Consider the following 12,735-nt stretch of genomic DNA (forward strand, 5'->3'; position numbering starts at 1 on the left):
TTGTGAATGTGATGTTGTCTGTTTATTTAAAACATATTAAAGTAATGTTACCCATTTACACTGTTAAGAATGAACATTTTAATTTGTTCATTTGCAATGTTTGAGATACTATTTACTGAAATTAACAAGCTGACAAAGAGCAGAACTAATACACAATAGGTCCAGCCACTAACAAATCTAAATTAATACTGATCGATTCAATTGATACACGGGAACCGGAAATTAAATTGTATTAGCAAATGCCTATTTGGATTGGTTTATACATGGGTGGATTTCTCTGGAATTCAGCAATATCTTGTTTCTCATGCAAATAATCAGCTTATTTTCAGTGTCAGTGCTTAGACCACTTAAGAGATGGGAGCGGCCAGGTGGATCATGCAGTATGTGGCTGGGCAAGCAATTAGAAGACGCTGTCTCCTCGTTTCAGAAGGGAAACACTTCAAGTACTCATCATGCTTCATGAGCCGTTGTACCTACTATGGTAGAAGATGCTCGTATTGGAGTTCTAGTGGAATGATTTCAGGTACATGCTTGATTGGCTCTAATCCAATAAGCCTACTCAGTCATTTGGTTGCTTGACCCTAGACAGATGATTTCACAGTGTATTGGGAAAATGTAAACACAGTTGTGTTTTCAAAAGTAAATAATGTTGCATAGAAGCTTTTCTTTAAGTTGCATTTTATACCACTTCCCCCCTAAGCATTAACAAGATCTTTCTTACCCTTGGGCTTAAAATCTCCTGCTTCAGGAATGGATAAGACATTTCTTAGGGAGACTGCTAGCTTTAGCCTAGTTATTGAGAAAATTCATGTTGTACTAATAAAAGCGTGAATTTGTCATTATAATATGTGAACACACAAACTTTTCTTTTTTATTCCTTTTTAAAATTGAAATAAAGTTAATTTGCAATCTTGTATAATTTTCTGGTATACAGCAATTGTTATACATATATATATTCTTTTCATATTATTTTGCATTATAGTTTATTATAAGATATTGAATATAGTTTCCTGAATATAGATTCCTATGGTAGGATCTTGTTGTTGATCTATTTTATATACAATAGTTTTATTGTATATAAAATATACAATATTGAACATGCAAACTTTTCAACTTGGACAAGTCACTTGACTTGAACTTTAAGTTTCTTGTGGGAAGTATTAGGCTAATAGTAACACCCTTTCAGGTTTTATATGGGTCAAATTAAATCACGGCCTTGAAACTTCTTTGTAAACTGGGAATAAGTTGGGAATTTTTATTATCCTCAAAGAATGGTAACTTGCTTATCACTCATAGGCATTCACATACTGCATGTCTCAAGATAAACTAAGTTGCTGAAAATCAACTAATACAATACTAAAATTATATTTAAGTTTAATCTTCAAGATCTCAAATATGTGAAATGCATTATTAAATTATATTCTATAGAAGAAAGAAAAAGCAGGAGGATCTTGGTAAGGTGTGAAATGTAGGGCTAGAATCCCTTTCTACATCCCAATAATAAAATAGTTGCAGAATACAGGGAAGCCAAATGGGAGGAGTTTTCTAGCTGTGAACACATTTTTGGAGAAGGCGCAAAGTGCCCAGAATTTACAGTTTTATGAAAGTATAATTATTTAAAACTTTGTTATAGTTGAAAAACTGCCATATTTATAGGCTACTCCTCTGGCATTAAACCTATTTCCTCTTTCCTCCCCATACAAAAGAAGACATTTAGTGATTTTTAAGAGGTTCCCCTGGATGAAATCTTCTGTACAATACTTGCTTAATGAGCTGATTAACAACTGTTACTGAGAATTAATGAATCAAATCACAGTGGTAATCACCATATTGCAAATCACTGTGTTGTATTAGGTTATGATGGAGCCATACATTATACAGTGATGGCTCTTTTGTATAATGAAGGTGTCTGAACAGATTGCATCCCAGGTCTCACTGAAGGAACTCCAATAATGTTTTGGATATAGGAAAGTCTTTTGGAATTCCCTAAACAGTAAGCAACAGAAAGACTCTATTAGGAGAATATTATTCCATTAAGTACAAAACGCATTTTGATTTTAGATAATTATTCAGAGTGCTTTTGAAACCAGTTTTAGTTTTTATATATTTATCATTATCCAAACACATAGAAATCTTGCCATCTGATTAGGCATCTGCTTTTACATGGTTTGCAGTGGAATGGCAAATAAAACATAAATGGCTACTGCAAAGGGACTTTAGTTTTGACAATTTGCTGCCTTGCCAGATAGCTTTTCAGTTCAGTATCTTTAATAAAATTTCTTTTTTGCATTTAAGAGTTCTCAAAAATCTCTTAATGTTGAGTTTTTAATCCCATTAAAGAATGCTTTAATAATGAATAGTAATCTCAAAAGGTATTATAAACATAATGGAGAGATACCTATGACTGTTACCTAAGCAGCAAATAATGTGTAACCATGTGCTCATATTGAAATTAAAAGCATAACCAATTGATTTCTGTGTAGAGGATTTTCTAAATATTTAGTTAAAAAACAGAACTTATATAAGTTTCAACAGCCTTATGTAAGTTTCAACATTTCTTCTTTGTAGTAAAGCCTTATGGATTAATCATTTAAGAAAGCAATTCAAAATGACATGCTATCACATTGGGCAAAACAGCTGATTCAATTAAAATATCTTTCTTTAATTAATATGCCCAACTAGGCTTACAGGTTAAAGAAAATACAAAGGAAATTTATCAGATTCAGAATATTTTAAACAAATTCAGCATTTATAATTTATTCTAATAAACACATAAGATTATATAATAAAAATTGCAAAGAAGGCTGAATATCAGCTTGGATTTCCTGGGAAAAATCCAGATACAAATTTTCCAGTTGTAGGTCAATTTATTTCAGTTGGCTGCAAGTCCCATGTACCCAGATTTTTAAACAACTGTATTTTTAAATTTTATACAGACATTACTTCCAAAAAGATCTCTAGCCTATATTATTATTCAGTTTAATGTGTTTTGAATATATACTAGTTTTTCTTCAAATTTACCCCAAAGCAAATTCACTTATCAATCAAATTAACCTACTCACTGTCTTCTAAACACACCATGGAAATTCCTCTTTGGAGTGTAGAAAATGAGAATGACTCTCGCGCCACATTCCCTGGGTTCAAACTCCCCCTCCATCAGATCCCAGTTGTGTGACCCGAGGCAAGTTACTTAACTTCTCTATGCCTCCTTTCTTCATTTATAAAGAATTAGTGTCTCTCTCAATACACTGTGTAGATGAAATAAGCCAATACAGACTTAGTGCTTGAGCACACCCAACCCAATTATTCCATAAGCATTGGCTATTTAATGTAACAGGAGGGATGAGAAGTTAATATATGGCTTATTGGACTATTTCTAATTCTCACAAGAAGTCTGTAATCTAGGAAGTATTCCATTTTACTGATACAGTAACTGAGTTTCACTAAAGAAAAATTTTAAGAGTGTAATTGATATTCTTTGTTGTTTGGATTTCCCTGGTGACTCAGGAGGTAAAGAATCTGCCTGCAATGCAGGAGACCTGGATTTGATCTCTGGGTTGGGAAGATCCCTGCAGGAGGGCATGGAAACCCACTCCAGTAGTCTTGCCTGGAGAATCCTCATGGACAGAGGAGCCTGGTGGGCTACAGCCCATGGGGTCACACAGAGTAGGACACAACTGAGCAACTAAGCACATAAAATCTGTCACTGCTTCCACTTCTGCTGTTGTTTAGTTGCTGAATCATTTCCAACTCTTTTGCAACCCTATCAACTGTAGCCCGCTAGGCTCCTCTGTTCATGGGATTTCCCAGGCAAGAGTATTAGAGTGGGTTGCCATTTCCTTCTCTAGGGGTTCTTCCTGAGCCTGGGATCAAACCTGCATTGGTAAGTGGGTTCTTTACCATTGAGCCACCAGGGATGCCCATTGAAATGCTTAGGAGAACATAAAACAAGCAAGTAAAATGCTTGATCAAAACTAAAGAAAGGAGAAGAATACAGAGAAAGAAACAAAGCACAAATGAAGAGAAAAGTTACAAGCATGATATATATTAATCCAACTATCCCGACAATCACTTTAAATGTGAATGTCTTAAGTACACGACCTAGGGACTTCCCTGTGGTCCAGTATCTAAGACTCCACACTCCCAAGCAGGGAAGCCAGGTTCAGTCCTGGGTCAGAAACTAGATGTCACATGCCACAACTAAAATTCCCCCATGCCACAGCAAAGATTGAAGATCCTGAATGCTACAACTAAGACCTGGTACAGCCAAATAAATCAGTGTTTTACAAACCCACAATTATCATCTTTACAAATGAATAAATACACTAACTAAAGGAGCGAGACTGTTAGAAAGCTGATTGAAAAAATAAGACCCAACTATATGTCTTCAACAGGAAACCGGTTTCTCAGACATGCCTTTACTTTGACAGTTTTGAGAAGTACTGGTTAGATAGCTCGTAGAGTGTCTCTCCTTTTGGATTTGTCTATTGTTTTTCTCATGATGCGATGGGTTAATGAGCTTTAGAGAAAACCAAAGAAGTGAAGTGGCATTTCCATCACTAGTGTGGCTGTGCACTGATTGGTAATCCTCAGAATTATGAGATTATGAGTCAGTTAGTCTCAAAGGAAGACCTGGGAGTCTGCAGTTTGGCAAGTGGTTCAAATGATTCTCATGGTCAGAAAAGTTGGGGAAACCCTGTACTAAAAACAGGCTTTGGTAAGAGAATATTTCTTGCTAGATCAGAACACACTTGCTTTCTTGGGGGTCACCAGGTAGAGGTGGGCTTCTAGCTCCCCCATCCTCTCTACACTCACTTTGCTGCCACGGTTACTGGCCACAGCGTGTTCAGGTGATGGCAGGCATGTAGATGTCCTGAAATCGTCCACACTGCCCCTGACACATCCACAGTAGCTCATGTTGTATCCTTGCGCGGGTTCATTTTCTTTTCATGTCTTTTCTCAATCTCACTAGATTTCCTCCTCCTACGTCCACATGGCGAGGGACCCTGGCCTCCTTCTTTCTTTCATCTGGCTGTTGTGAATAGGGTTGTACAGTCTGGGGCCCAATTTATCATATGTAGCTTGAAATACAACACTTTTGCTTCATTGTCAGTATTTTCTTTTTCACTGAAGAGCTATATTGTTTCAGTTCTACCACTTGGCCTTTTTTACAGGATGCCTACAGGACTTAACCAACCATTTTTCCCCCCTTGTTTCTAGAGGAATATCTTCTTAAATTTCCAATAGATTTACAAGTAAACTTTGAAACACAGTTTTGTTCTAAACTAGGAACTCACTGCATTTACCAATCTAAATCTACGTGGAGAGAAAGAGCAGGAAGTAAATAATACGGTCCAATCATCAATAAAGCATAAGAGTAGCGGACCCTGAGCCTCTTGAATCCACCCATATGAGTACTGTGGTGAGGGGGGACCAGGAGAAAGTCTCTCAAGGACACAGGGAGGCGGTCTGGAGGTGGCTGAGCAGCCGTCATTACCTGGGAGGCAGCAGAGCTGACAGGAGGAGCTGGCACCCAGCCGTCAGCCATAGGGTGGTTTGGTTTCCACAATAAACCTCATGCTGATTATGCAGCAAGCGTGAGGAACCACGAGTGGCTGGGAGTGGCAACAGCCCTTAACTGAAGGCTGATAATGCTTGAATCAGTGTGAGAGGTATTGGGTCACCCAGCAATAATCTTTTCAGAAACCATTCTAAACATAGGAAGAAATAACACCAGCCACTCGCTGGCTTCTCAGTCTGAGAGATGACTTTATGCACAGTGATTTCAACATGAAAAAAAAAAGGATAATTTAGGATCCACTGCCCCTTTTGTAGCTATGCAAGTTATAAATTATAGGCTTACAAAGTGGAGTCGTTTTTGTTCCCAGTGGGTCTGGTTCTTTGTGTGTATATTTATCCAATTGTCTGATTCACTTAAGTTTGTAACTACAGGGTCTTGCTCTGGGTTTTAGAAATGAATAGCTCTAAAAAGTCAAAGCAACAATCAATTCTTTAAAACCCAGATTTGTCCTGCTTGGAGTCACATAAGGATAGCACCATGATTATCCAAAACAGCACTAACCTGGAAAAGAGATGTTGGTAACTCTTCATGGCAACACATTGTGATTTTGCTATTTGCTTTGTGCTTCTCTCAGTCAGCAAAGACCTGCTCCAGGAGACATCGATCTAGCCCTTGTTTAAAAGTGAGATGGCTGTGGTACATTTTGGGTGACAAGTAGATAAAGACTATGAATTCCCCTTGAGAATAAATTTAAAAATAGCTCATCTGACCTTTCACCTGTTTCGCTCACAATAAGAGGAAGTTAATGTGAAAAAAATCATCTTTCCTGCTCAGGCATTATAATGACTCACAAACCCTAAAACCTGCTTTTTCTCAGATTTTAATAATTTTTAAGCCATTGAAAGAAACATATATCTTATTTTTTTCTTTATATCTGCTCAGTCTAAAAATCATTGCTGCAAACTTCCAAGAAGAGACCATGCAGGATTTGTCACTGGTACTCAGCTTGATATTTACAATCAAGCCCCACACCATCCAAATTCCTGAACATCTGTTTCATCTTTTTAATTGTGAATTTCAAACTACTAACATAAATTCGAGCTAACTTTTACAGATTGCATCTGCAGAATGCTTGCAAATCTGGACTGCAATAAAACAAGAATATTAAATAAAAAGCAGTTTGATTTTGATCATCCTTTGGCCTTGCAATATAGCCAGCCAGTTGGGTTACTTGCTTGCTTGTGGCCTTACGTGTTCATTGGGCACTTGCTTTGTGCCAGGAGTTTACCAGAGTCTTGAAATCATCTAAGAAAGAACAGACACATTCCATCTTTTCTCATAGGCCATGCACCGGTGATAAGAGGGAAACAAGCCAGCAATTGTGATGCCATCTGTCGGATTCTTTGATAAGGTGTGTTCAGGATGTTCTAGACACAGAGAGCAAGGGCACCACTGTCTGCTGGTCAGGGAAGGGCTTCCAAGCCTGATATCTGAGGGAACTAACACCAATTCCCTAGACTGCAGGTGTCCTAAACTCAACAGCAAGGAAAATCATTCCTTTAGTTGCTAACTTTTAAAAATTCCTATTGAAAAAAATAAGATGAAGATTATATGGAGACCTCTTTGTCCTATTTTTGCAAGTTCTTAAGAATCTATATTTCCCCCACAAAAGTTTAAAAAAGCAAATAGCACAAAAATGTAACATTTTAGGGAATCTTCTGGAAACCACTTGTTGTCCAGGTCTGACTTTGTGGACATGTGACCTCTGTAGTTACACAGGGTCTCTGTCAGAAGGATCCCACAATAAAGAACTCAGAAAGGGGGAACACTAGGCATTCAAAGGTGCACAATTATGTTTTGGAGAAGGAAATGGCACCCTACTCCAGTACTCTTGCCTGGAAAATCCCATGAACTGAGGAGCCTGGTAGGCTGCAGGCCATGGGATCGCAAAGAGTCGGACACAACTGAGCGACTTCACTTTCACTTTCAATTATTTTTGCCTACTTTAGTTGTGTCTAGGGCTGGATCTGTCAATACAGAAATATTTAAAAAATAGACTGGGAGAAACTATATATTGCTCCTCATAATGATATCCGTGGCTTGTTTTTGTAATATGTCTTTCACTTTTATAAATGCATGAAATGTTATATGATAATTGGGTTGTTAATTGCCAGTAATAACTTTAATCTATTGCCATAATTATGGCCATAAACCTTCTTATGTATTTTGTGTATTGTGAAATGCTTACTGTGAACTTAGAAGTTTCCTTTTGGAAATGAAAGTGATTTTGTAGGAAAAGGAGATGCTTGGCAGATGTGGAAGGATGATAAGAGAGGAAGGTGAGGGAGAAGAAGAAAAAAGAGATAAGGAGGGAGATGAGGTGGAAGACAAGGTGGTTAAAGACTGCTTCTCAGTGGAGGTGACATTTGAGCAGAGATTTCTGTGAGGTGAGGAAGCAAGGTCCAAGTCCCTGAGAAGAGAAGACCAGAGAGGCTGATGTGCCTGGAGCGCACTGCGCAAGTGGGAGGATGGTGAGAAATGAGGTCAGAGGGGCATCACAAGGGACCTGGTGGACTCAAATCAGTCCAATTATTCTAATTTGAGAGCTGAAACGTAGTGTTGTAGATAAGTGATTTTGAATTATTAGCTCTAGTAAGCTAAAAAAATGTCAGGTCCTAATGGCTGGCACCAGTAAATGTGATCTTCTAAAGAAAAAGTGTATTTGTGGATGTTATCAAGGACCTTGAGATGGAGGGACTCTTGTGGATTATCTAGGTGGACCCAAAATGCCATCACAAGTGCTCTTGTTAGAGAGGAAGAGGGAGATTTCCCACTCACAGAAGAGGAGGAAGCAATGTGGCCAGGGAGGCAAAGACTGGAGTGATATAGTCACAATCCAAGGATCGCTGGTAACCCCAGAAACCGGGAAGGGCAAGGAAAGGCCTCTCCCCTGGGGGTGCCACCGGCGGGAGCACAGCTCTGCAGACTCTGATTTCAAGTCAGTGACACTGATTTTGAACTTCTGGTTTCCAGAACTGTGAGAGAACAAAGTTTTGTTGTTTTAAGCCGCTAAGCTGTTGGTAATTTGTTACAGCAGCCATAGGACACTAATACATCAGGTATGGTTGATATTTAAGGACATGTGCTAGAGGAGGTGAGAAGGAATGAGGGCAGAGAGAGAAGAGGTCAGGAGGTGAGCTCTGGGACCTCCAGCGCCTAGAAAGAAGAGAGGAAGAACTTAGATGAATGGGCAAGTCCATATGTATGTGCCATCATACATGTGAATGGGAAAAGGGTCAAACAGAACTGAATCACCAACACAGAGGTGATCATAAAATCTTAATTATCCTAAGAATTTGCAGGGTTCTTAGGAAATGTGAAGACTTTTCACAAATTATGGAAGATGAAATGTAATCTATCTCAAGTATATCTTAAAAGACAGGTCATTTAGCTAACATTTGAGTGATGTGGGTGGTGACTGATTTCTTTTTGTAACATGCATGTATGTCTATGTATAAATGTATTTAATACAAAACATTTATATCAAGTTTGAAAAAAGCATAAGTAAAATGATTCATTATACTTTTATTCTATTTCAAGAATTAATTAAGAGTCTACAGACTATGTTTTAAAATATTGAGTTTAAGTCATAGCTTGAAGTGGGAATTAGCATGATGTTATCAATCTGACAGCCTTGTGAATGTCATCATCTGATTCATGATTGAATAGACAGTAGTCTCTGGCGAATTTAATCTTCACCACAAAAATATGAGTCTTTTTGCTTGAGTCAATGGAGACTTCTTTAAACTTGGATGATGCATCATGTCATTTTCAGTAATTTGGGTTGATATTTTCTTTGAGCAAAGCAAAATTAAATGATGAAATAAGCAGTCCTTATATAAAAGAATGTGCTTAGAAACAAAATACCATGAATAAAAGTTAAATGAAAAGAAATCCTCCATATAAAAGTCCAATTACTTCTCCTGAAGTAAAAGGGATGTTTTGGGTGTGTCCATATGAGAAAACGGAGAAGGCACCCATTTTGGCACCCCATTCCAGTACTCTTGCCTGGAAAATCCGATGGGTGGAGGAGCCTGGTAGGCGGCAGTCCATGGGGTCGCTAAGAGTCGGATACGACTGAGCGACTTCACTTTCACTTTTCACTTTCATGCATTGGAGAGGGAAATGGCAACCCACTCCGGTGTTCTTGCCTGGAGAATCCCAGGGATGGGAGAGCCTGGTGGGCTTCTGTCTATGGGGTCGCACAGAATCGGACACGACTGAAGTGACTTAGCAGACTTAGCAGATATGAGAAAAACTGAATTTATTCCTTGAGGTAATCAGTAGTTTATTACACCATAAACTCATACAGATTCATGGTACCAAAAAGTCTAATCGAAACAGAGACACCATGAGAGATGTCCTGCTGGATCTGTGTAGCAATTTCGAATTATTATTTTTTCCTTTCTCCTCCTTTTCTCCATCCCCACTCCGTTCTTCTGTTTCTTTCTCTAAAAAGATCCTGTTATCACAGACAAATGAGGCAAGTCAATAACATCCACCCAAACAGACAGGATATATATTGAGCCAATTCAAAGCTGGGTGAACAGCAGCTGTGGTCTTGCCTGTGAAATTAGTTCAGAGGTGGCTTCTGTGCAGTGAAGCATCAGAACTCTTTCATTTACACTTTCCTATAAACACTGAAAAATGTGGACTTATGTAAAAACCTATTTGCCAGGATTTTAACATTTAAGTCTGTGGGTATATATGGGCAAGAGAGGAAAAACAAGAGGAAAGGAGAGAGGAGATACTTTTCAATCTATTCTAAAGATTTTTTTAAAGCAGGCAGCAATGAAACAGATTGACCTTTTATTACTTCTGAATTGAGGACAGCTTCCTCCCTTTAAAGCTTCAATTATATTGCAGGTTTTTATGATTTTGGAAGATGCCATGGTAACTTAGGCACTGAACCCAAACCAGGCTGTTTGATGTGTTGAACTGTGTATCATAAACCTCTGCAGTTTTACCAATCTGGCACTGGAAATTACCCAATTACACTGTTTTTAGCTCAGTTTTCCAAATGCAATTAGAATACACATCATAAAGAAAATGCTAGTTCAGATGAGAAGAAAAATAATAAAACAAGTATATGTAAATTCTAGATTAATTCACTTGAAATGTTTTCATTTAAATTCTGAAGAAAATCTTCAAAATTGTGTCAGACACTAAACCATTTATAAATCTATTGGTACTGTTTGCATTTCAGGAAGGATTTAGTAGTCTAAAATTAAGCTTTGCTGTTGGTTGTGGAAAATTGTTTCATGACATGAAAAAGTGTTTATAATTAAGTTGGAGTGAAAAAACAGATTATAAAAACAGTAGATATTAGGTAAACTCAGTTTTATTTATATATACTTGTATGAAAATATATACATTCATATATACTAAAAGAGCAGACATATAAAGGGTTAAATAATTATCTGCAAATATTGGAATTACCAATGGTTTTTTTATACTTTTGTGTTTTCCTCTATTTTATAATGTGGCATTTTATCTGGGTATAGGAAGTATAAAATACACACACACAGCAACAACTCATTTTAAAAGAAAATAATTTCAAGTTCCAACAATATCAGAAAAATGTTCCTAGTACTTACCATTTTACAAAGGCTATATAAAATTGAAAAATGTGTATGAAACAATTGTTTGCTGGAAAATTGAGTTTGTGAAAGGAAGGAAACATATAAGGTATGCTCAATATTAACTTCTACTTTCTGTCTAGGAACTTTGAAAATCCAACACTGGCACTTGAAGCCCAAACAGAGAGCAATGATCTCTCTGGGTGGAGCAAACAGAGACTGGAACTGAAGGAGATGAGGGGGTTTGTTGAGAAACTAGGTCCCAGAGACAAGAAAGCTGTATAGAGAAGAAACCCTAGAAAACTTCATGGGGTCCCTTGAATCTTTGGCCAGATACTAAGCTAAGCATGTGTGGAATGATGAGATCTAGTAGAGAATAGCTACTTGGAGGCTACAGCCAGAGTGGAGGGTGAGGTCTCAAAAAGGCTGTCTCTTATGAAGAAGGCTATGGTGAGTCTTAGAGAAAACATAATCAAAGCCTCAGATCAGAACTCAATAGAATAAAGCATGCTAGAACAAAGAACAGCATTCCTTAAAGAAAGACAACCTAAAACTCAGTGTATAATGCAAATAATATTGAACATATAAACTAAAATTCCTAGACATACATAAGAAGCAAAGAAAAAACATATACACATTGCATAAGCAAATAGCAAATCCAAATCAATAAATAAAAGCTATAGCAAATGAAGTGTTAGCATTTCAAAATAGAATTAAATGGTAATTGTACTGGATGGATTTAACAGCAAGCTGAACACCAGTGAAAAAAGATCAAAAATTTGAAAACAATTATATCAGTATAGGTCTAGTAGAGACCACACAGTGCTTTAAACAGGGGGAAGATATACATGAAGAATTAAGCTATGGTGGAAGACCATAAAATGTAAAATAATCTATGGGACTAATAAAGGGAAGACAAAGAAGGACAAACTTGGAAGAGTCCCCTCCTGAGAACTGAGGTTCAGACCTTGATGATTGCAGCCTACTGAATGATAGAGGAATTGGCTGAATTTTGCAGGCCAATGCTGGTCAACAGTCACCAAGCAATCATGAAATTACTGTAGTACAAGTAAGCCACAGTTGATAAGCAAGTGTTCAGAGCAAGCTGGGTCTGCACTGGGAGGGCTATGAGAGGCACAACTTTAGGGAATAAATGAGCTGCAACCTGTGAGATGGTACACAGAGTTGGGGTGCTGATGAAGATGAGGGGTTTTTAATGTGTAGCATCTGCAAAAAGAGCTCCACAGAAGATAAACGTCCAGGATGATGGGGTAAACGGGGAGGCACACAGAAGGAGACAGGTTGTTGCTGCATTCAGAAATCTTAGAGCATGTTGGGAGGGCTACCAGGCTGGAAAGAGATATGGGTTCAGTCTCTGGATTGGGAAGATACCCTGGAGGAGGGCATGGCATGGCAATGCACTTCAGTATTCTTGTTTGGAGAATCCCATGAACAGAGGAGCCTGGCAGGCTACAGTCCATAGGGTCGCACAGAGTCAGACACGACTGAAACGACTTATCATGCACACATTTTCATATATATAAACTTCTATGTATATAAACTTTCAATTATAAG

The 12,735-nt window shown here is 37.8% G+C and overlaps 1 long non-coding RNA gene across 1 annotated transcript in view; it reads left to right on the top strand.

The window, feature by feature from the left end:
* Positions 1-327: 327 nt before the first annotated feature.
* LOC129619480 (uncharacterized) overlaps positions 328-12,735 on the top strand; it is a 35,329-nt gene continuing 22,921 nt past the window's right edge. Inside the window, exon 1 of the long non-coding RNA XR_008697894.1 lies at positions 328-523. This is a non-coding gene — a long non-coding RNA (uncharacterized LOC129619480). The remainder of the gene's footprint in view (positions 524-12,735) is intronic.

The sequence above is a fragment of the Bubalus kerabau genome, chromosome 9 (assembly GCF_029407905.1).
Source record: "Bubalus kerabau isolate K-KA32 ecotype Philippines breed swamp buffalo chromosome 9, PCC_UOA_SB_1v2, whole genome shotgun sequence".
In the NCBI taxonomy this organism is placed as follows: Eukaryota; Metazoa; Chordata; class Mammalia; order Artiodactyla; family Bovidae; genus Bubalus; species Bubalus kerabau.